This window comes from Aegilops tauschii, chromosome 2 (genome assembly GCF_002575655.3).
Source record: "Aegilops tauschii subsp. strangulata cultivar AL8/78 chromosome 2, Aet v6.0, whole genome shotgun sequence".
Taxonomy (NCBI): domain Eukaryota; kingdom Viridiplantae; phylum Streptophyta; class Magnoliopsida; order Poales; family Poaceae; genus Aegilops; species Aegilops tauschii.
Genome location: NC_053036.3, coordinates 47,786,223 through 47,812,324, shown reverse-complemented (window position 1 = coordinate 47,812,324; position 26,102 = coordinate 47,786,223). Strand labels below are relative to the sequence as shown.

The 26,102-nt window shown below is 46.9% G+C and overlaps 1 pseudogene; it reads left to right on the top strand.

Moving 5' to 3' along the window:
* Positions 1-4,931: 4,931 nt before the first annotated feature.
* Positions 4,932-25,923, top strand: LOC109739725 (uncharacterized; annotated as a pseudogene).
* The last annotated feature ends 179 nt before the right edge of the window (positions 25,924-26,102 follow it).

The following is a 26,102-nucleotide window of genomic DNA, read 5'->3' as shown; positions in this document are numbered from 1 at the left end:
CCCACCACCCCCTTCTCCACCAGATCCGCCGCCGAGCGACCGATCCAGCGTCTGTGGGTGCAGCATCCCCCGCACCGCCGACGGCAGCCACTTCTTGGACGGCATCTGCCGCGGTGTTCGCGGCCTCGACCACAACTCCGTGCGCAGCGGCGGCAGCGCCACGACCTTGCTCCATTGAAGCCTGAGAGAACCCGCCGGAGAGAGGGAGGCGGTGGGGTTGAGCGAGTATGTGCGGTGGCGGGGCGATGGAGACGAGGGGGAGATCATGATGCAAGGAGGGAGGGAGGGAGGCGATTAGGGGGAAAATGGTGGGGGCGATCCGGCCGGTGGTGGTCCCACCCCCCCCCCCCCCCCCCCCGTCTTATAGGATGGGACGTTTTTGGAATTTTTCGTGCGTGGCGTGGCCGCGTGGCTAGCCCACGACCGCCGCACGTGACACAGTAAAATGAAACGACCACGTACAATACATGTATACCCTCAGCGTACAAAAGTAATCGGGCCGGTGCGGGCTCATACAGGGCTCTACGCGCGATGTACGGTCTCTACGCGCGCTCTACGCGAGCATAAAAAAGATGATCGTGCCCCTCTTCACGAATCGTTTTTGACAGATCTCCGCCACCCTTGTGTTTCACGCGCCGAGCGTTCATTCCAGGGCGGAGCACCGGAGCAGAAACGAACAAGCGGAGCCGCACTAGTGGGTAGGCAGGCTCGGTTGTATTGTAGTGTTTCTCAGTCACCTAGTCGCTATGTGCCTGCAGAAATGAAAAGCTCTCATTATCATCAGCTTTCTGTAGGACTAGTTAACTAATCTAATCAGATCAACGGATCCATGCGTTGCTTCCTTTCCTTGCTTTCCCAAAACACACACTTTCTCATCCTGTCACCCACCCCAACCATTCCTTCAGCCTCAGACGAGTGTCTCCTTCTGTGTCCCTGTGTGGAGGGGCAGTCCGCGATGCGATTTGCGATCCGTGTCTTCTAATGGGACAAACGCCAGCCATGAGCAGGAAGATTCATGTGTCCAATTGTGCTTCTTGTCCTAGACAGCAACATGCTAATGAGAGAGAGAGAGAGAGAGAGAGAGAGAGAGAGAGAGAGAGATTAGTATATACTCCACCATGTTGCAGTGTTACCATATCGGCGCCGCCATGCATGACTGCTTGGCAGTTGCTACTACTACGAGTTAAGTGTCAACTGGTTATGGTTGTAGTTGGAGGAGTCAGTGTGATGTGAACCCTGCATGGCCTGCAACTCGTGTTTCTTCGGTCTGGTGCCTTCTCAAGTTCTCATGCGTCAGTGAAGCAGGGCGATCTTGCCCGGTCGGTAGGTTCAACCATGCATGCATGCATGACAGGATCCACACACTCTAAAAAATGATGAATTCTGTTCCAAGTGTCCCGGCCCCGTTTCTTGTAATTGACAGCGTGGTTATTTGAGACCATGGTCAAACCATTGACCCTTGCGACAGTCGTCGTAGAGAAAAGTTTGCAGTAGCATCGCAGCAATTAGATAGATTTTGTAATTTTGCGCGAATGTTACATGGAATGTGGTGCTAACTTTACGATGCCGACAAGTTTGGAGCTCCACTGCCAAATTTACTGCAAAAAATATATATCGAACTTAACTTTTTCGAGCCATTGCTTAGATTAGAAGGCTAAGATTAAGATTATTTGTATCAAACTCTAGATCATTTTTTTTATGCTGGTATATAGATGTCATGCCCACTAACACTATCACAAATACCACAGTCGATATTTTTTTTGCGGGGCAGTGCAATGATTTTTGGTTTCCAATATATTCTTGTTATGTCTTATCTAAATTATTCCCTTGTGACAACAAGTGTCAATTAGCTAGATATCAATTGTGTGAGTTGTCAATTGTTTGGAATAATTTTATCACTTCATCATTAGATATCGGCCTGATTTCTCCTTCCTCCTGCCACCGTGTTAGTATGTGGTCATTGTTGTTTCGTGACGTCACTAGAGCACGTTATTATCTCGATTTGATCCATCATTAATGCCACGAACAAAATAATTGGAACGCAAGTCCGCCAATTGGGGCTGTCAACTACAACAACATATTCTGGCGAGATATGCATCAAGTACATATAGTCATGAGTAGACATTGATAGGCCAATTAGTGGTGGAGACCCAATATCCTTACACCGTTTTGATTTCGGTCTCTTTTGAGCTAGTAGATAGCTACACACAAGCAAAATAAGGTGAAGAGAGAGAGAGAAGGAACAAAGGAAAATAATGTGATGGCAACAACAAACAACTTGCGTTGATCAGCCACCCAAACATAAATGTGCATCAGACTAGCTACCAACATGTTATCTAGCGATTTAAATTCTAGTATTTAAAGTCCCAAATGAAATTATTGTATGTGGAGAGAATTTGTAGCACGCAGGTGTGAGAGCACACGACATCCTTCTTTTCCTTTGGCTTTCGATTTTTAGTCTTTCATATATTTTGAACCAAAAGTCCAAATAAAGTTTCGTTTACATATTCGTGTCTCCGGTGACAAGGTCTTTGAAATGTGATCCATTTTGAATACGTTTTGACGGGTTTTTGAAACTTTATTAAGTTTTAACTTCTGAAACTTAGTACGAGCGACCGACAAATTCGTAAGTTTCAGAACATGCGACTGACAAAATCCTAAGTTTCAACAACCAAGTTTTAAAACTTGTTGTGCTCTTGTATGAGATCCAACAACTTTGCGGATCGTCAGGCAATTAGGCGGCCAACACGGTTAGGCATGTGCGTGCACCATCAACATGGCACCACGAGTTTCCTTTGTTGTATGGTCCAAAACCGATGGTAGGAGCCTCTTTTAGCACAATTGGGTTTTTTTATTGATAAAAAGAATTTCATTCAAGCGTTGCTTAAAGATGACACAACCATACTAAGTGCAAACCCAGACTAGTGTGTTGGGCTAGAGAAGTTAATAAGAAATATACCCTCCTTGTATTTGATATTATACAAGTGTGTACATAAATGAAGTGGCAATATGGCAGAGTGCAGGGCGCGCCGGACGCCCTGTTGTATCCCGTGGACATCCGGGCCCTCGCGCCGCCAGCTCCGTTTTCCTCCGTTGGGAGGGTGGACCTGTAGCAGCCACCGCCGTCGTCATCGCCTTTGCCGCGGTCTGGGAGCGCTAACGGCCAGGGGCGTGGGCCTCTTGCCGGCGGGCCCCCTGGTGGCAGCGGTCCGAGTGGGAGTTCGCCGGTGTCGTTGGCGGCGTCGGCTCCTTCGGCCAGGCAGGTGGCAATTCAAACGGGCGGTCCGAGGCAGGATGTCGACATCCGACAGGCCATGACGTCAAGCTGCTTTGCCACGGTTGTGGGTGGAAGATCAGATGGGGCCCATCTGGATGGGGAGGAGCAAACCGCGCTGTTGACCACTAGTAGAAAAAGGACCTAATGTGAGACACATTAGTCCCGGTTTGATTTTAGCCCGGTACTAATGGTACCATTAGTGCCGGTTCGAACAGCTATGCATTAATGCCGGTTCGTGTTGAACCTTTAGTACCGGTTCGTGCCACGAACCGGTACTAAAGGGGTGACGGCAGGCTGGCGCCAGGCCGGGCCCTTTAGTACCGGTTTGTGCCATGGACCGGTACTAAAGGGGTCTGACCTATAGTCTCGGTTGCAGACACAAACCGGGACTATAGGGCAATTTTCAAGCTCTACCCCCCACCCCCACCCCTGCGTGTATCGCCATTTCAGTTTTGGAAAAATCAAAAGAAAATGATAAAAACTTCAAAAAATAAAATCCTTCGAGAGGTAGTTATATTACTACATCTACTAGTTAGGAAAATTTGAAAACTTAAATTTGGACATGTTTTGCAAAAAGTGTAGGGAAAATGTAAAACGGCTATAACTTTTGCATACGATATCGGTAAAAAACATATAATATATCAAAAAATTCAGCACGAAAATCCGCATCCGATTTTGACAGCCTACGGCCTGTTTGCAATTTTTTAGAATCTTCAAATTTCAAAAGAAAAAAAAGATATGCTCAAATTTCAGTTTTTTTATTTTGGTTAAATCTGGTCAAACTATTAATGTTACTACATAATTATTCAAGAATATTAGTGTTACTATATAATTATTTCAATTTTTTGAATTTTGGTCAAATCTGGTCAAACTATGGTCAAACTGTGGTACTGTGGTCAAACTATGGTCAAACTTATTCAAGAAATATTAGTGTTACTAAATAATTACTGTTTTTTAGAATAATAGTTTCAAACTCAAACGATGAAACGTGTGACCTAATGCTCAAGCTAAACTGCTGAGGGTTAATAGGATTGACAGCTTACATTTGTTAGGAAAACAACAAGTGCAGACTTGGAAAGTAGGGGGAATAGAACTCCAAAGTTAAGTGTGCTCAGGCTGGGGGAATGAGTGGATGGGTGACCGGCCGGAAAGTTAGACGATTTGGAATGAGTGATCCACACTTGAGCAGTTAAGAGGGGTGATTAGAGACTAAATCATCAAATAATTCAGAAAATTGAAAATAAAAAAATAAAATTTTTTTCCAAAATTTTCAAAAGAAAATAAAAAAAATACCTTTAGTACCGGTTGGTACTAAAGGTCCCCCATACCACGGCGCGAGCTCACGCCACGTGATGGGCCTTTAGTGGCGGTTTGTGCCGAACCGGTACTAAAGGAGGGGCCTTTAGTCTCCACTATTTAGTGCCGGTTGCAGAACCGGCACTAAAGGCCCTTATAAACCGGTATTAAAGTTCCGTTTTTTACTAGTGGACGAGTACAGACGAGCAGATCGCCTGCCAAAGTAGGGTGGGGCCGGTGGCTACGGTCCAGTGGCGTGGAGCCGGTGCAGCCCCAACAGGAGGGGCCAGCCTCTCCCGTGGCTTCGAGAGGTGCGCTGGGCCATCCTCGTGCTGCTAGCTCGCCGCCTTCGGTGACCATGCCGCGCTGGAAAGCTAATCAGCCTGGCCGTTTGGTGGGCTCCATTCTGCTGCCGCTGCGCACTTCGGATCGCATGCAGCCAATCGCGCAAGAGCAGGGCAACGAGCACCTGCTAGACCCAGAGAGGGATGGGGTGTCCCGCCTGCTGTGCGAGGCGAATCCCGAGGAAGATATGCCTAGCAGCCTCGTTTCAGGCATTGAGGAATCGGAAGTGGGGGTGCGGGCCCCGCCGCATCCTGGGATTGATGATGAGAGAGAGAGAGAGAGAGAGAAAGAAGGAAACAGAAGAAAAGAATGTGATGGCAACAACAAACAACTCGCGTTGATCAGCCACCCAAACATGAATGTGCATCATACTAGCTACCAACATGTTATCTAGCCATTTAAATACTAGTGTGAGTGGCGTTTTGGCTCCCAGGTGTATATGCTCCTGGCTTTAAAAAAGTGTTTTAAATGTATTTCAAAATGTCACAAAATGCAGACAAAAAGTTTCACGCATACATCTCAACATTCTATGCCTCAAAAACTCGTTCGCGAAAAGCCGACAACTTTCATTAGGGCATTAAATGAGACATTTTTTTTGTCTCTTTTACACAGGCCACAAAAAATATCGGTTTCCCGTAAAAGTTGGTGTGCCCACATAGGATGTCTTGATATACACGCCAATGTTTTTTCTGGAATTTTTTTGACAGCTTGAAATATTTTGTACCGGTGGTAGGAGCATATGCTCCCATGTGCCAAAGTGAATTTCCGCTAGTAGCAGCCAATCCCAAATGAAATTATTGTATGTGGAGAGAATTTGTAGCACGCAGGTGCGGGGCCACGCAACCTTTTTCTTCCTTTGGCTTTCGATTTTTAGTCTTCCATATCTTTTGAACCAAAAGTCCAAGTTAAATTTCGTTTAGATATTCGTGTTTCCAGTGATGAGGTCTTTCAGATGCGATCCATTTTGAAAACATTTTGTGGAGGTTTTGAACCTTTATTAAGTTTTAACTTCTGAAACTTAGTATGAGCGACCAACAAATTCTTAAGTTTCAGAACATACCACCTACAAAATCCTAAGTTTCAACAACCAAGTTTTAAAATTCAGTTTTTCTAAGTCTCAGTGAACTGAGACTTTGTTATGTCTCAGTCAATGCTCTATCCTTTTGATCTTCCAAGAACTTCGTACAATTTTTTCTTTTGTTCTTCTTGTATATATGTCACTTGATTAAGACATGGTTAAGTCTCAGTCGACTGAGACCTAGCCACGCCTTTTAAACCTTGTTGTGCTCTTCTACGGGATCTAACGCTTTGCGGATCGCGAGACAATTAGGCGGCCGACACGGCTAGGCAGGTGCGCCCCCCCTTCTACGTGACATTGCGAGTTTCTGTTGTTGTATGGTGCAAAACATATGGTAGGAGCCTCTTTTAGCACAATTCAAATGGTTCTTTTATTGATAAAAGGAATTTCATTCAATCGTTGGTTCAAGATGGCGCAACCATACTAAGTGTAAACCCAGACTAGTGCGTCAGGCTAGATAAGTTAATAAGAAATAGATCCTCCTTGTATTCGAGGTTATATAAGTGCATACATAAATGAACTGGCAATGTGATACTATTATTCGGTGACACTATTTGGGATCCTAGCCACCACTCATAACACTAGTGTATGATACTTCCTTCTCTAAGAGCAATACAAAATCTATATAGGTAAGAGTAAAAAGAAATTAAATCCACACCCCTGGCCAGGGCTCTGGGTGCTCATTCCCCATGACGTTCCATGACGTCACGGTGCGGCGCATTTGTACCCCGTGTCTTCACTTGCCTTTGTCGCCACATGGTGGGGAGAGCATGACATATAAGATCATTCGTAAAAAAACTCTCACCATTTCAAAATACATTGCATGTTTATTTTGTCCCGAATCAAACATTGTAAACCCTTACTAAGTTTGTAGAAAGAATACATATTCCACGATACCAAATAGATACAAGATATACTGGGAATGATTGGTTTATTGTTCTTCTAAGTCAGTTGAAGCCTATTATGCGTGACAAAATTATATTCATTTTCTGGAGAGCTTGGCACTTGAGAAATGACTTGATATTTGGTAAAGGAAAGGAATTAGTCTCGGCTTCTACTAGCTTTGTGGAGAATTATTGGTCGTCTTTTGTCGCGTGTCACGCTGTGCCTCTGGTGGACTCGAAAAATAAAGGAAAAGCTCCATTGCATGGATTAAGAGGGGTATCTAATAATGTGACAGATAAGATGTCTTGGACTCCCCCTCCTGCTGGTTATTTAAAGATTGATGTGGACGCTAGCATTGTGGAGAGTATTAGAGCAGCAAGTGTGGGGGTGGTGGTTAGGGACACAGCGGGGAATGTAATTGTGTCTTCTTGGGACTTCATTGAGTCGTGTTAGAGCATGGAGGAAGCGGAGCTAAGGGCGTGCATTGCCGGTCTTTACATAGGTATACCTCTTCACAATCCTATAATTTTAGAAACTGATTGTGCGTTTGTACTGGCGACTCTTGCAACAGAGAGCCTTGACAGGTCAGCATTGGTTGACCTGAAGAAGAGGAAGCTCTCAGCTTATCTAAGCTGATAAATAACTATCAAATGGCTAAGATTAGTCGGTCGGCGAATGTGGTGGCTCATTTCATACCAAAGTTTAGTTTTGACAATTGATCCGATGGTATTCTTGTTAATGGTGTTCCGCTCTGTGTGGTGAATTTTGTATCGAATGATTGTAAGTTTACCGGTTGATTAATTAATATAAGGTGGTGTTCAAAAAAAAAGATACAACGTGGAAATACATATTCCGTGATACATGTAATGATATTGATTTTCTATTTCTGAACGTACATTGATTTTTCTTCTTCTTCTTCAGTGAACTTGCTCAAACTTTACAAAGTTTGAACTGTGACAAAACTAATATGCAATACATTTTAAAACAAGTAGTGTAGTTGAACTCCCTCGACTAAATCAGCGAGAGTTAATATGGATAGGGGGGAGCAGTATTTTTTTGCAAATTCTTAGAGCAGTTGAATCCCTCTGCATAGATTAAACACAGAGACAGGTTTATGAAATGCGTAGACCCAGTATCTATCATACAAAAACCATACAAACCTCCCTCGAATACACAAGTTTACATTTGACGACCCTTTGACAGTCGAGTTGGTAGAACTGCCCGCCGCCTGCAGAGCATCGTCGCCATATGGCGCGCCAACGACATGCCTGCGCAAGAAGACAATCACGATGCCTATATATCTACCCTGTGCTCCCACGGTTGCATCCCGGCCGGCCAACTTTTTCTTCTCTTCTCCTTGGCCGTCGACATCTACGAGAGCCTAATCAACAAGTTGAATCCTTCCTTTTTGATCATCTCGCAACAACCAGCATCGCACGTCCGGAAGCAGATTAAAAATGCGAAACGCTTGTATCCGGCCGACCGGCTAAGCGTTGGGCCGATCACCTCGCGACAACGCGCATATCCCTTCGTGAGAAACTGCTGGCCATGTGCTTGGGCGGGCCCACCTTATCTCTGACGCTCCCTTATCTTCCTCCTCTGATCGATTGCATCTTCTTCTCCTCTCCTTTCATCACATGCTCTTTTCTCCCTCCCATCAGCCATGGCCGCCTCCTCCTCCTTCCATCAGCCATGGTGTTCTATCCTCTTCGTCGCTTGTCGCACGCAGGGCGTCAGCTCATGGATGCACTCTCCCAACCTTGCTGCTACAACAGCGCCACCGGATGACGGAGTTGCAACCAGCACCAGCCGGAGCTGGAGAAGACAGCCACAGGTGTTGCGACCGTTACCAAACGATTCTGGAGCGAGGTGTTGTTCCTACGACGGCTAGTCAAGGGTGCTTCAACTGGCATGGAAAAAAGATTCAACCGGCATAGGAAAAAGCTTCAACCATGATAAAAAATGCTACAACCTGCCTGGAGGAAATTCAAACTTGAAAAAAAAAGCTTCAACCGGCGTTGGAAAAGCTTCAACCAGTGTGAATAAAAGCTTCGACCGGAACAGCGAAAAGCTTCAACCATGGCAAAAAAGCTTCAACCGTTGTGTAAAAAGCTTTAAACGGCGCAGAAAAAAGCTTCCATCGTGAAAAGCTTCAAAAACTGGCGTTGTTTCCTAACAACGGTATGAGCAGCCATGCTGGGAGCTACAACGGTGCACATGGGAGCTGCAACCGGCGACGCCGTTGTCAGCAAAATGCTTCGACCGTGTCCCGCACAAGCTACATCCACGTGTGTCAAAGCTGCAACCATTATGGCGTTCCTACAATCATGTCGCGGGAGCTATAACCAGCGATGCTGTCATTGCAAAAATGCTTCAACCGTGTACTGAAGTATCTACATCCATGTGCACCAGAGCTGCAAGCGTTTTGTGGCGACGCCATAGCCGTGTTGCCGGAGCCGCGGCGCATGGCGAGGCACGGTGCCGGCGACCATCAGTGTGTGGGAGCTTTACGACCGATGCCGCTGCTATCATGATTCCCGTGTGCTGGAACCAAGCGGCAGCAGAGTTACAACCTAGGCAGCAAAAGCTTTTTCTGCAAACCCAGGAAGGATGTGTTTCAATTGCCACCGGCTGCGGAAGCTGACGGGCCTGCTTGCGGTGTTGGTTGGGGCCGACGACTACAGGGCAGCGGTAGCTGCGGCGGGTTGTGGGGAGCGCCAAGCGCGTGAGGCGTATGCGGCCAGCGACGCGGAAGAAGGACTCGCGCAGGTATGTTTCTGAATCGGGACGAAGCGGTTAGGGGAAGAAGATAAGATGACGTGGAGTAGCGGGATCGGGCGGCTACGGGATGCCTAATCTGACGGTCTGCGCGGGACCGGCCGAACACTTGCGCCGGTCCGCCGGCGCCTAGCAGTCGCCATTTAAAATTGGTTCCTCGCTAACCACACTCCTCTCCCTCTCCATATAATTCCGACCCGACCCACCCTGTCCTTCTCATCTCATCGGAATCCAGAGTCCAGACGCGAGAGCCCACACAGACGGATATGGGGAACTGCCAGGCGGTGGACGCGGCGGCCGTGGTGATCCAGCCACTAGTAGAAAACTGGGCTTTGGTCACAGGGCAATATTCACATTAGTCCCGGTTCAGTCACGAACCGGGACTAATGTGAGCATTGGTCCCGGTTCGTGCGGCCAGGGGCCTGCCGGGCCTCGTGGGGGCATTGGTCCCGGTTCGTCCGGACCCTTTGGTCCCGGTTGGTGGGACAAACCGGGACCAATGGGCCACGCTCCTGGCCCACCACCCTTTAGTCCCGGTTCATACCACAAACCGGGACTAAAGGGCTGGTCCTAGTTGCGGCCAGTGTTTAGTCCCACCTCGCCAACCGAAGGGCGCTCACACCAGTTTATAAGCCCGTCCCTCTATGCCTTGTTGAGCTTCTCTTAAAGTGAAAATAGATGCCCTTATACAGGGAATTTCACCTAAATTCACAGTAAATTTCATAGAAATTTACTATGAATTTAGGTTTAATTTTCTCTATAAGCGCATCTATGTTCATTTTTTTATATTTATAAAATAAATAAACCTTAATAAAATAAATAAACTAAATAAACCTTAATAAAATAAAATAAAATAAACTACAGTAACTACAATAAATAAACCTTAATAAATTAAGTAAAAATAGCAGCAGTAAAATAAATAAAAATAAAATAATTAAAGTAAAATACATAAATAATTAGAAATAAAATAAATAAGTTTTTTGTTGTAAGTAGAAACAAAACAAAACAAATAAAGCAAAAGAGAAAAAAAACACGAGCCATCAACTCCATAACCGCCATATCTGGGATAGAGAAGGGCGATCCCTTGGAGTGGGATTCACATACAGTTGCCCGTAACATCTACCATTCGAGCCTAGCAGGTGGAACTCGGATCTGTCAACAGTGTCAAAGCGGCAAATAGCAGCCGGAGGAGAAGCCAACGATGTCATGTGTAGATCCCTTCTAGGTCTTGCGGATCGTGCTATTACAGCAATTTGGTTGGTTGATCCCAAAAAAAAGGAATTTGGTTGGTTTTATTGAAGCCCTAGCTTGTTGTGCTGTCCTATTCTCTCAATGCAATTTAGCAAATGCTACTACAGTACAGTAAAGGGCACAAAGAAAAAGCACGCAGTGAAGGAAAATACCTCCATATCAAAGCTGCTACTTATCTTGTTGGTTATCAAGATGTGGATATGTAGAATTTTCTCTAGCCACGGCAACAGACATGCATTCATCGAGGGGGTTCACTACAGAACAAAATAAATGCTGACGTTAGTTGTTGAGGGTACGTTTGACATCCCTGAGAGACTAGATAATGAAAAGATGAACCGTCAAACCTGGATGAACAAAGACGCTACCAAGTGGATGAATCTGATGGCCTGTCCTCCCTTGAAGATCATGCGTCCTCCCTTGAAGGTGCCACCAGGGCCATGGACGCCTCATACACCGCCGCCGACGTGTTGTAGTGATGAGGTATCGTGCAGGATCTGACACAGGATCACCTTCAGGCAAGATGAATAGGTCTTCAGGGGCACGACGGCAGCGGCGGCGCCATGGCCGGGACTGGTGACGACGGCGGCGGCGAGCGAGCGGGAGGGTGGCGGCGGCTGCGTGCGAGTGGGAGGCCGGAGGATCACCACTCATTGTGCTCGACATATCACTACAAGAAACCTGTTAATCCATGACGGATTTCTAATGACATTTTTGGAAACTCTCATCGATGACCTGGTAAAACCCCACAAGCCCGGTGAAAGCCCGCTAAAGCCCGTCTAACCGTTCCCGTATAAAAACTTAACCCTAAATTCCCTCCTCGGCCCCTGCATCGTGTCCCACAGCACGTCGCCACCCCTCGTCCCTCCCACAGCTCGTAAACCTTAATAAAATAAAATAAACTATAGTAACTACAATAAATAAACCTTAATAAATTAAGTAAAATAGCAGCAGTAAAATAAATAAAAATAGCAGCAGTAAAATAAATAAAAAATAAAATAATTAAAGTAAAATACATAAGTAATTAGAAATAAAATAAATAAGTTTTTTGTTGTAAGTAGAAACAAAACAAAACAAATAAAGCAAAAGAGAAAAAAATAGAGAAAAAAAATTATGCCACCTACTGGGCCACCACGGCCTGAATACGACTAGAAACCCATCCATGGGCCAGGATTCAGGCCCGCAGAAGGCCCAGTAGGCCCCACAGGCAAAGAGAACAGTTAGGCCCGAAAGCCTGCAGTTGAGAGGAGTTCGAGAGGGTGGGCGCAGCAACGCTTATAAACCACTCTCGAGCTCTCTCAACTAGCGAGGTGGGACTAAACTTTTGACGCAGGGCAGCACAAGGCCTTTGGTCCCGGTTGATGCCACCAACCGGGACTAAAGGGGGCATTGGTCGCGGTTCGTGGCACCAACCGGGACCAATGAGTTCCCTATATATACCCCATCGCCACAGCAGAGCACTCCAGAGTGCTCTGTTTTTTCTGGCCGGCGAGGGGAGGGCATTTGGGTGCCCTAGCTCACCTCCTATGCACATGAGGTGTTCGATGAAATGTCTGAGCCACACTAGTTAATCTTTGTCCTCTCGAAACTCGACCTCCGAGCTCCATTTTCCCCGAGATTTGTCTAGGTTTAGCGGTCTGTCACGTCCCGTCTCCATCTTCACCGCTGTCGATCGCCCGCGCCGATCTCGTCGCCAGCACCACCATGGTGAGCCTCTTGTTCTTATCTTCTTTCTGAAAGGAAAAAATTCTTACTTTAGATAGTTACTTGTCTAATTTTGTTACTTTTATTATTCCTTCTTATTACATAGTGCGATGGTTTTGGTATCCGCCCCCGTTGGCCCTCGTCCTGTCTATGATTCAGATGTGGTATATATTATCTTTTTATAACTATTTGGTTCATTTATTGTTTATGACAAATATACCGACCAACGTGACATAGATTTTATTTATCTAGGAGGTGGTTGAACCGGAAATTCTAACCGACCCTATTGTCGAGAGGTTAAATTTAGTTGAAGAAGAAAACAATTACTTGAAGGAAAAAATAAAAAATTGAGGAGGAGAAGATGATATTGGAGTTGCATGTTGCGGATGTCGTCGATGATCACAAGATCAAGATGGATGCAGTGCGCTTGAAGATTAGAAAGATTAGAAAATATGCCATTCATACCGAGGCTTGGTATCATTATGCCGTTGGATCAATTGTTACCTTGGTTGCGATTATGATCGCATTTGTTTTCGCATTGAAATGTTTTACATAGTTTCAATGTATGGTTTAATTAATTAGATGCTCTGGAGAGCTATATATATGTTGTTAGATGAGAACTATGTATGTACTTTGGTTCTAATGTGATGATGAACTTCTATTAATTTGGTCACTTAATTATCTATTCATGATGTTCCGTAATGGTTTTTGACACACTTAATTATATATAATGCACGCAGATGAACCGGCAATGGATGTACGGTGACAGACACACCTCCGAGTACATTAAGGGTGTGCATGATTTTCTCGAAGTGGCTGAGGCAAACAAGCAGAATGGTTTTATGTGTTGTCCATGCCCTATATGTGGGAATACGAAGTCTTACTCTGACCGGAAAATCCTTCACACCCACCTGCTTTACAAGGGTTTCATGCCACACTATAATGTTTGGATGAGGCACGGAGAAATAGGGGTTATGATGGAAGACGGCGAAGAACAAGAGGACGATGACAACTATGTGCCCCCTGAATACGGTGATGCTGCAACGAGGGAAGCTGCTGAAGATCAAGAGGAACCAGACGATGTGCCCAATGATGCTGCAAGGGAGGAAGCTGCTGAAGATCAAGAGGAACCAGTGCCCGATGATGATGATCTCCGCCGGGTCATAGTCGATGCAAGGACGCAATGCGAAAGTCAAAAGGAGAAGCTGAAGTTCGATCGCATGTTAGAGGATCACAAAAAAGGGCTGTACCCCAATTGCGAAGATGGCAACACAAAGCTCGGTACCGTACTGGAATTGCTGCAGTGGAAGGCAGAGAATGCTATGCCTGACAAAGGATTTGAGAAGCTATTGAAAATATTGAAGAAGAACCTTCCAAAGGATAACGAATTGCCCGACAGTACATACGCAGCAAAGAAGGTCGTATGCCCTCTAGGATTGGAGGTGCAGAAGATACATGCATGCCCTAATGACTGCATCCTCTACCGCGGTGCGTACAAGGATCTGAACGCATGCCCGGTATGCGGTGCATTCCGGTATAAGATCAGACGAGATGACCCTGGTGATGTTGACGGCGAGCCCCCAGGAAGAGGGTTTCTGCGAAGGTGATGTGGTATGCTCCTATAATACCACGGTTGAAACGTCTGTTCAGAAATGAAGAGCATGCCAAGTTGATGCGATGGCACAGTGAGGACCGTAAGAAAGACGGGAAGTTGAGAGCACCCGCTGACGGGTCGCAGTGGAGAAAAATCAAGAGAAAGTACTGGGATGAGTTTGCAGCTGACCCAAGGAACGTATGGTTTGGTTTAAGCGCGGATGGCATTAACCCTTTCGGGGAGCAGAGCAGCAATCACAGCACCTGGCCCGTGACTCTATGTATGTATAACCTTCCTCCTTGGATGTGCATGAAGCGGAAGTTCATTATGATGCCAATTCTCATCCAAGGCCCTAAGCAACCCGGCAACGACATTGATGTGTACCTAAGGCCATTAGTTGAAGAACTTTTACAGCTGTGGAATGGAAACGGTGTACGTACGTGGGATGAGCACAAACAGGAGGAATTTAACCTGCACGCGTTGCTGTTTGTAACCATCAACGATTGGCCCGCTCTCAGTAACCTTTCAGGACAGACAAACAAGGGATACCACGCATGCACGCACTGTTTAGATGACACTGAAAGTATATACCTGGACAAAAGCAGGAAGAATGTGTACCTGGGCCATCGTCGATTTCTTCCGACCAACCATCAATGTCGAAAGAAAGGCAAGCATTTCAAAGGCGAGGCAGATCACCGGAAGAAGCCCGCCATGCGTACCGGTGATCACGTACTTGCTATGGTTAATGATTTACACGTAATCTTTGGAAAGGGTCCCGGCGGACTAGCTGTTTCGAATGACGCTGAGGGACACACACCCATGTGGAAGAAGAAATCTATATTTTGGGACCTACCCTACTGGAAAGAGCTAGAGGTCCGCTCTTCAATCGACGTGATGCACGTGACGAAGAACCTTTGCGTGAACCTGCTAGGCTTCTTGGGCGTGTATGGGAAGACAAAAGATACACCTGAGGCACGGGAGGACCTGCAACGTTTGCACGAAAAAGACGGCATGCCTCCGAAGCAGTATGAAGGTCCTGCCAGCTACGCTCTTACGAAAGAAGAGAAAGAAATCTTCTTTGAATGCCTGCTCAGTATGAAGGTCCCGACTGGCTTCTCGTCGAATATAAAGGGAATAATAAGTATGCCAGAGAAAAAGTTCCAGAACCTAAAGTCTCATGACTGCCATGTGATTATGACGCAACTGCTTCCGGTTGCATTGAGGGGGCTTCTACCGGAAAACGTCCGATTAGCCATTGTGAAGCTATGTGCATTCCTCAATGCAATCTCTCAGAAGGTGATCGATCCAGAAATCATACCAAGGCTAAGGAGTGATGTGGCGCAATGTCTTGTCAGTTTCGAGCTGGTGTTCCCACCATCCTTCTTCAATATCATGACGCACGTCCTAGTTCATCTAGTCGACGAGATTGTCATTCTGGGGCCCGTATTTCTACACAATATGTTCCCCTTTGAGAGGTTCATGGGAGTCCTAAAGAAATATGTCTGTAACCGCGCTAGGCCAGAAGGAAGCATCTCCATGGGCCATCAAACAGAGGATGTCATCGGGTTTTGTGTTGACTTCATTCCTGTCCTTAAGAAGATAGGTCTCCCTAAATCGCGGTATGAGGGGAGACTGACTGGAAAAGGCACGCTTGGAGGGGGGACTCAATAATATGCAGGGACGGATATTCTTGGTCTCAAGCACACTACACAGTTCTACAGAACTCTACCTTGGTGACCCCGTATGTCGATGAACACAAGAACAGTCTGTGCTCCAAACACCCGGAGCAGTGTGACGACTGGATTACATGTGAACACATCAGGACTTTCAGCAGTTGGTTGGAAACACGTCTCAGAGGTGACACCACTGTTTGTGATGAGTTGTACTCGTTGTCCAGGGGACCATCTTCGACTGTATTGACTTACAAAGGATACGAGATAAATGGGAATACATTTTACACGATCGCCCAAGATCAAAAGAGAACCAACCAAAACAGCGGTGTCCGCTTTGATGCAGCAACCGAGAGGGGAAAGGACACATATTATGGTTACATAATGGACATATGGGAACTTGACTACAGACATGATTTTAAGGTCCCTTTGTTTACGTGCAAATGGGTCAATCTGTCAGGAGGCGGGGTACAGGTAGACCCACAGTACGGAATGACAACAGTGGATCTGAACAATCTTGGGTACACTGACGAACCGTTCGTCCTAGCCAATGATGTGGCACAGGTTATCTATGTGAAGGACATGTCTACCAGACCGAGGAAAAGAAAAGATAAGGAAGCGAATACATCATACGATGAGCCAAAGCACCACATAGTTCTTTCAGGAAAAAGGGACATTGTGGGAGTGGAGGGCAAGACAGACATGTCTGAAGATTATGAAAAGTTTCATGAAATTCCTCCCTTCAAAGTCAAGGCTGACCCAAGCATCCTGATAAACGATGAAGATTATCCATGGTTACGGCGCAATAAGCAAATGACACAAGCGAAGAAAAAGTGAAGACTTTCTCCCGCAACTATTATGATGATACCATGCCAACTTTGTAATAGACGAGTATGATACCATTGTCCGTTTTGTACAAGAAGTGCATCTAGTTTTTGCCGTAACCCTCTCAACTTTCTTGCACATGCTATGTGGATGAAATGATGATACCATGCCAACTTTCAACCTTTTCAGAGTTCATTTGAAATGCTTTTCAATTTTAGGGTCTTATAGCTCAAAATAATTAGTAAATGCATGAAAAATAACAGGCCAAAAATTAAAAATTATGCCACCTAATGGGCCACCACGGCCTGAATACGATTAGAAACCCATCCATGGGCCAGGATTCAGGCCCGCAGAAGGCCCAGTAGGCCCACAGGCATGTACAGAGAGGTTAGGCCCGTAAGCCTGCTTTAGAGAGGAGCTCGACAGCTCAGGCGCACCGCACCTTATAAACAGGTGCGGCTCTCTCTTAGCTAGCGACGTGGGACTAAACTCACCACCACGCCGCTGTGCAAGGCCATTGGTCCCGGTTGATGGCACGAACCGGGACCAATTCCACCCTTTGGTCCCTGTTGGTGCCACGAACCGGTACTAATGAGGCTGTGGCCCCACGAGCACCTTTAGTACCTGTTCGTGGCACGAACCGGTACTAGAGTTTCTTACTAAGCAGTTTTTTAGTCCCACCTTGCTAGCTGAGAGGCACTAGGAGCGGTTTATAAGCCCTGAGTGCAGAGACGATGAAGAAGAGGCGCAATGCTCACGTTGCTTAGCTTCAAGCCTTGAGGAATAAGGTAGACTGCATCGAGCTATGTGCAGTACAGTCTACACTATTCCGAAAGGCTTGAAGCAAATCAACGAGCATTGCGCCTCTTTTTTATTTTTAATAACTTATTACAACTCCGGACTTCTTGTGTTCCGACAAAATAAAATAAACTTTAATAAAATTTATGAAACTAAAATTAACAAAGTATTTTCTGTTCAAAACATTATAAGAAACCTCTATTATTATTGAAACTAAAATCATATAAAATTGATGCAACTAAAATTATCGAAGTATTTTCTGTTCAAAATCATTAAAAGCAAAAAGAATTTTCATAAAGAACTTTTTTGATAGAAACTTTAATAGCAAAAAGAATTATCATAAAGTAAAATAAATAAGTAATTAGAAACAAAATAAAATAAAATAAATAAGTTTTTTGTTGTAAGTAGAAACAAAACAAAATAAATATAGCAAAAAATAAAACAAAAAAACTAAATACAGCAAAAAGAATTTTCATAAAGAACTTTTTTTGATAGAAACTTTAATAGCAAAAAGAATTATCATAAAGTAAAATAAATAATTAATTAGAAATAAAATAAAATAAAATAAATAAGTTTTTTGTTGTAAGTAGAAACAAAACAAAATAAATAAAGCAAAAAAGAAAACAAAAAACTAAATACAGCAAAAAAAATTGTTGGGGCGCTGCCCGCTTAGCCTTCCAACCCTCAGGTTTGCAAATACAGGCCCAGAAGGGCTAGGAGGCTAAACGGGCAGCGCGCCAAAGTTAGGCCCAGAAGCCTGCTATAGAGAGGAGTTCGAAACAGCAGCCGCTGCGGGGCTTATAAACCACTCCGAGCCCCTCTCAACTAGCGAGGTGGGACTAAACTTTTGGCCGCGACGCGGGCAGCAAGAGGCCTTTGGTCCCGGTTGGTGGCACCAACCGGGACTAAAGGGGGCATTGGTACCGATTCGTGGCACCAACCGGGACCAATGCCCCCCCCTTAGTCCCGGTTGGTGCCACCAACCGGGACCAAAGGTGCGGGAAGCGGCGGCCTTTGGTCCCGGTTGGTGGCACCAACCGGGACTAAAGGGTGGCATTGGTCCCGGTTGGTGCCACGAACCGGGACCAATGCCCTTGCTATATAACCAGGACTTGTGAAAATTTCACATCTCCCTCGCCTTCCTCGCCAGTTGCCCCCGCCGCCAGGCTGCCCAAATCGCTCGCGCGCTCCTCGTCGCCGTCGCCGCCGCCGGCCGCCATCCCCGTCTCCCCGTGCCCCTGCCCCGCGCCCGAGCCCACGCCGGCCGCCGCCCCGTGCCCCTGCCCCGTCCCCGAGCACGCACGGCCGCGCCCCTGCGCCCCGGCCCGCCCCCACCATTGTCGTCGTCGCCGGCGCCCGCCCCCACTGCCGCCCCTCCTCCCCGTTCGGTCCGGCTCCGGCGACCCCCTTTCCTCCCTGTCCCCTCGATCCTCTTCATATAATTTTTTCATATAATTTTTTTTCATATGCATATGTTGATTATATGGATGAATTGATGATGTATATGTTCATTATATGGATGGATGGATGATGTATGCTTTTTTCATATAATTTTTTTAGGCAGATTTTTAGAATTTTTTAGGAAGATTTTTAGAATTTTTTGTGTATGTATGTTATGTTTATATGTATGTATGTATGTTCATATGTATGTATGTTTATATGCAAAGCATATGCAAAGAAAATGTATGAATGGTCATATGCAAAGAAAAATGTATGTATGGTCATATGCAAAGAAAATGTATGTATGTATGTTCATATGAAAGAAAAATGTATGTATGTATGTTCATATGCATATGCAAAGAAAATGTATGTTCATATATATGATGATATGTTCATATAAAAAGGAAAATAAGAAGAGGAAGAAAGGAGAAGAAGAGGAGAGGAAGAAGAGGAGAAATAAATAAGAAGAGGAAAAAAGAAGAAAAAGAAGAGGAGAAGAAGAAAGGAATAGAAGAGAAGAAGAAAAAATAGAAAAAAATCTATTTTTTCTTCTTCTCTCCTCTATTCCTTTCTTCTTCTCCTCTTTTTTTTCTTCTTTTTTTTCTTCGATCTTCTCCTCTATTCCTTTTCTTCTTCTCCTCTTTTTATTTCTTCTTCGTTTTCTTATGTTTTATCGGGTCTGTCGTCGTCGATATACCCCTCTCCCGATAACTTCAACACGAGGGGGGGTTGATATACCCCCTCCCCGCCGATAATATTATTTTCCCATGTACGCATGTCGTCGTTGTCGATATAACCCCCTCCCGATAACTTCAACACGTGGGGGGGTCGATATACCCCCTCCCCGATAACATTATTTTCCCATGTATATATGTCGTCGTTGTCGATATATATAACTCCCTCCCAGATAACTTCGACATGATGGACGGTCGATATTTATACCCCCTCTCGACCGTGATAACTTATACCACGGGAGCACCCCCCCGGCCCTCTCGCTCGACCAAAACTCTCGAGGACACCCAAACCCTAGAAAAAAAGATGTCGGTCTCCTACCCCCTCCCGCCGCGCCCCTACCCTTGAAGCGTTGCCTAGGCCACCCCAAACCCGGAATAAGCTAGGTCTACGTTTGCACTAATATATCCACCTGCTGTCATGTTTGTGTAATAATTGCCATGTTGTAATATTTGCAGAAACAATGGAGCACGGACGAGATGAGCAAGCAGAAGAGGTGTTGGGGGACATAATCTTAGCCGGAGGTGATATCTTGTCGTATCTTAACGACAATGATGGTCTGGAGGAACAGGGTGAAGAAGCAGGCTACGGTGATCGAAGAGTGGAGGAGGAAAGACATGATTATGATGGCTCCGGTGACCCAATGCTGGTGCAAGAAGGAGCCCGTGGTGACGGCTCCGGTGACCGAACAGAGTCCGGCAGGTAAATATATAAGTTAAGCCTGTGCTGACTAGCTAATTGATGCATTCATTGTTTTGGTATGTACACATATTAATTAACCTCGTCTTTCTTCTTTTTTCTAGCCCTCCGGATCGAGCACAACTTCGGGAAAGAGACGAGGCCCGAAGAGAAAGTTGCGCTCGGATGAAAGGTTTGAGATCACAGCAATCGCGCGCGACGGCCAACCGATTGAACCCCTCCGGACAAAGGATGCATTTGCTGCTCAGTGCGGGGTTCTAGTTAGGGACAAGATCCCGATCAGCATCCACCAATGGTATAAGCCTAAGAAGGAAGACCCTGAGGTGTCTTATGTCAATGATATGCAGAAAGATGATCTTTGGACTGAGCTGAAGGCAAATTTCACCCTACCGCTAGAGGAGGATCCGGAGAAGCCAATTATAGAGCAATTAATCAAGTCTCATGCTCTTAAGAAGATGGCAGACCTATTCAGGAGGTGGAAGAATGAGCTGAAAACGTTTGTCGACAAAGAAGAGACACCAGAATTCATCGGCCGGTATGAGAAGATCAGAGATCACTGGCCCGCATTTGTGGCCCACAAGACATCGGAAAAGAGTAAGAAGATGTCAGCGACAAACAAGAAGAATGCTGCGAAGAAGAAGCTTCACCATCGCACGGGGTCAGGTGGCTACCTCAAAGCCCGACCTAAGTGGGCCAAGGCTGAGAATGATCTGCTTGAAAAAGGGATCGAACCACAGAAATGAACTGGACAGACCGTTGCCGAACTTGGTTCTTCGGGGCTGGCGGAACCTTGGACCCTGTATCAGGGAGGTGCGTTTGGACGAACGAGCTTTTGAGAATACCAGTCAAGAAGATTCAGCAATATATCGATAGAGCGCAGGAAGGGACGTTCGTTCCAGACAGAGAGAACGACTAGCTCACAATGGCCCTCGGGAATCCTGAGCACCCTGGACGGACACGAGGCACGCCAGGCTCCGTTCCGTGGAAGGCTGGTTTTCCGGACGCGGGCGGTTACAAAAGCCAGGATAGGAGGAAAAAAGTGGAGCAGATCCAAATTCAGAAGCTGCACGAAAGGGTTCAAGCGCTAGAGGAACGAGACGGCAATCGACATGCCGAAACTGCCCCCGAAGCTACACCGCCATCTCAGCGGAGAAGCAGCATGGCTTCCACCGAGCTGCTTCAGCTGGAGCATGCGGCTCCTGCTAGCTACCCCGTGGATGCTATCACGGAGTCTCAACATTGCCACCTTATGACGCAATGGCGGAACTTCAAAGTCAAGGCGGCTGTTGGCTCTGTTTTACCTCCTGAACCCGGCGCAACCTACCACTGCCGGCCGATTCCAGAAGGATATGCTAGGGTGATGGTGGATGAAATAACAGAGGGATTTGAGGAGCTCCAGCTTGACCACCCTACCGGTGAAGGGGAGACTCGGTTGGGTTCTGCTCTGAAGACTCCATGCCTATGGCGGAAGGAGCTCATCAAGCTTCCGAACTAGACGGCTCCGGCGAGTAAGGGCACTCCGCCTCCTCCTCCGGCGAGTGATCAGGGCACTCAGCCTCCTTCTCCGGCGCGTGGCAGAACTCCGCCTCCTTCTCCGCCAGCGCCGGCGCGCCAGAGCAACCAGCCTCCTCCTTCTCCGCCTCGTCAGCAAGGGCGGAAGAGACCCGCCGCCGCTGCGGCTGCTCCGGCGCGTGTAGTCCTTCTCCTCCGCCTCGTAAGCAAGGAAAGAAGACAGCCGCAACCGCTCCGTCTGCTCTGCCGGCGTCTAGCAGTACAGCTGCCAGAGGCGGGAGGCAATACAGATTCGGTCCTTCTCTGAAGACTCCAGAGAAGTTACCATACGAGAGGACCGAGGAGGAAACCAGGAAGATCGTGCGAGCCGAAGTGACAAACTTCTTTGAAGGGGTGAAAGCAAAGAAACATCCACCTCCGGAGGAGAAGGTAGATCCGGTGAAAGCAAAGCGCACTCTGGCTGCCCTGACAAAACCACCGAAGTCTCCGCCGAGAGGCAACTATGAGCGCATTCTTGCAAAGACATATGCCGAAGCGGAGCGGTCGGGAAGTACTGTCAGTGATAAAAGGTTAAAAGAACGACGAGCTGGGAAAAAAATTGCCAGCTCGGCGAACAAGCGAACCAATCGTGCCCCCCGTTCAAGGTGTCAAAAGACATCGTCGCTAATGATCCGAGTATGGTGCCCGGTTATAGCAATCTTGGAGATTACCTGCCCGACGATGTACATTATGAAATCATGGAGGTGGACGAACACAAATACCATTACGGGAAGCCTCTCGTCAAAGATGAAAGATCTCTAAGCACGTTGATGCGAAGACTACATGATTGGTACATGAAAACCTGCAGAGAGTCTGATGGGATGGATACTTTGACGCTGAGAGTTAAACCGGAGCATGACCTCGTTGGAATTGATCTGCTGAATGTTCCATTTGAGGATTTCTTCCAGTTTTACAATCAAAAGGCCCTCGATAAAACAACGATCACTTGCTACTGTCTGTAAGTAGTACTACTTCTGTCATTAAGTCTCTCTATATAGGTCAGCTCTTTCATTGCATGTATTTATACTTATCCTCACTATATTATGCAGATTGAAGATCGCCGAATTGAAGAAAAGACAAATCGGTGATATTGGGTTCATTAACACAAATCTCATAGATGCATATACGGTTGAAAAACATCCCAAAGAAGCCGAGGCCAACTTGCTACAATCGTTGGTATTAAATCAAAACAAAGATATAATACTCTTTCCTTACAACTTCAAGTGAGTGTTACTGTCTTGTGCATATTCGGTTTCCTTTATTAGTCCAGGTTATGGTAATGTAATTGATGACTTATGCATGCATGCGCAGCTTCCACTATATTCTCCTAGAGATTAAGCTTGAGGAGGGAGTAGTAACCGTCTTAGACTCGAGACGAAAAGATCCCCAGGACTATGCGAACATGACTCAAATGCTCGAGAAGTAAGTTAAATCGATCATTATCCACCATATCAGCAACTTTGTTCATTTCCTGATATCAAGTAATTGTTTTCTTTGTCTGGCAGGGTTTGGAGAAAATTCACCTCAAAAGCTCCAGGACTGCCGAAGAAGATGCAATTTAATCACCCGAAAGTAAGTACTATAGTAGCATGTTCCGCGCATCTCGTAGTGATTCAAGCGCTAGTTTCATCAATACCATTTAGCATGCTTGCTTATCAGTTTGATTGACCTCTATTTCTTGTAAAGTGGTTGTGGCAGGAACCCGGGAATAATTACTGTGGATACTACGTTTGCGAGTCCATCCGCTACACGACCTGTGAGCGGGGCTACACTGAAGAACAATATGAAGTGCGTAAGCAATAATATTCATAATTTTATTTTATTACCATCATTTGTGTTGAGTTTCATTTATTCATATATATATATATATGTATTGACCCCCTTCTTCAAATTAGATGTTTCGGAAGCGGGATGAACTCCTAGCACCAGATCGTATGCGAGGAATTCAAGAGGAATTGGCGGCATTCTTCCTTGACCACGTGATCGCTGAAAACGGAGAATACTATGTGGACCCTGTGTTCCTACAATTTAATTAGGAGATTGTATTGTAATAGATAATTATTGTATATATGTAGCCGGTAGTGTCGGATAGATATACGAGAACTTGTTGTTCGACCAATATCTCGGAGAAGGAGAGGTGGTCGATATCACTTCTCTCTGTATGCATATGTTCATGACGATCTTATGTTTCCTTCATTTGATTACTAGCTAGCGTGTCTACTCCTCTCCATACGTATATAGTACGTAGCGTCGACCAAGCACGGAGATAAGAGAGGACACTTCTCTCTATTAATTAGCTAGCTAACACAATATATGAAACACCTAAATTAACCCCCCAAAACCCCTAAACCACCCCCTTTCAAAAAAAAAACAAAAACCTCAGCTCCTGCCAGCTGCTGACGCGTGGATGCCTATTGGTCCCGGTTGGTTAAACCAACTGGGACAAAAGGCCCTGCCTATTGGTCCCGGTTGGTGGCACCAACCGGGACCAAAGGCCCCCTGCCTGGGCTGGCAGCAGCGGCCACGTGGAGGACCTTCTGTCCCGGTTCGTGTAAGAACCGGGACTAAAGGGGGGAGGCATTAGTAACGACCCTTTAGTCCCGGTTCGAGAACCGGGACAAAAGGCCCTTACAAACCGGGGTAAAAGCCCCTTTTCCTACTAGTGAGCACCCGGGCGACGGCAAGGTGGAGCGCCTCCACTGGCCGGCCACCGCGGCGGATCATCATGCGCAGGAACCCCGGCCACTACGTCGCCCTCGTCATCCTGCATCACGTCGACACCGAGCCCGACCCCGCCGTCGCCGGAGAAAGAGGAGGTGCCAGGATAACCAAGATCAAGCTCCTCAAGCCAAGGGACACGCTCCTCCTCGGCCAGGTCTACCGTGTCGTTGTCTAACCCTAGCCCCAGACTGCCCTAGCTGCTGCCTCTCTCTCTCTCTGTGTGGCTCAAACCAGCGAAGAAGAAGAAGGAAGAAGAAGGACACAGGGACACAAGAGTATTCCGGCGCACGTACGCCACCCGCCGCACGAACGGCGTTCACTTTTTCCTGGGCACGTACTCAGCACACCAACCAGCGATACACAGAGGCCAGCCAGTCTTTATATGCGCGCTCGTACGCACGCACTCGCCCGCGCCCCGCGCCCCACACCGTACCTGGCTCGCGCTCCCATCGCGCCCGTACGCAGACGACGCGGCCACCAAAACAGCCCTGGACGCGGTCACCCCCGGCTCCATCGCCAACTGACCAACGCGCGCACGCACACACGTCGGCCACTAACCAGCTAACCCATGCACGCACTAACAACCCGCTAGCCAACTACATGCACGGCCACCCTTGTAGCTAACCACCTAGCCAAACACACACGTCGGACCATGCCTGGACTATGGCCGGATTATGGCCAGACACACTACACACGCAACCCCGCCACGGTCCCGGCGCGTCCGGTGCGCGCATGCACACGCACCCGACGTGGTCGCCACCGTGACGGCCACGGCTTTATTCCTAACATACCGTCTCATCACCTCCCAAGGTTCGTGCCTAATTAGTACTACTACTTACTATTATCCTGATGAATCCGCCGACCAAGGACGGTTCTTGGATTGGAATCCGTACGCTTCTTGTCCGGTTCGCTCCGTTACTTACATGGAGATTAATCGATCAATCCGTGGTGCGTTCGTGCAGAGTTGACCAAGGCCGTGCAGACTAGGAAGCAGGAGAGGATGCGCGGCTGTGATGAGGCGATTGAGCAGCAGCGGCCGCGGCTGCACCGGCGGCGGCAACTGCCGAGGCCGAGGGGCGACGACGCGGCCACGGCCGCTAGCGGAGAACAGAGGCAGCCTGCCGACCATCAGGAACGGAAGCGGCTGGAGAAGGATCGGCACCACCGGGGCATCACCGCGATCCCCGGCAGAGGCAGAGGCGGGCACTGGCGCCCGGCGCTGCGCAGCATCACAGAGTCGTCGTCCAGCGGGCACACCGACTGCGAGGATACATGTAAATGAACTAGTAGAAAACTAGAAGAAGGTTTTGGGGGAGCTAGAAATGTACGTACAGGGCAGGCGATCTGAATGTATCGACCGGCTTCTGTCCTGTTTGAATCCGTTCTGGTGATACAGTAGCATGCATTACCCGTTTTTCTTTCTTTTTTGGTGAAATTACCTTTGGGGATCTAGCGGTTTAT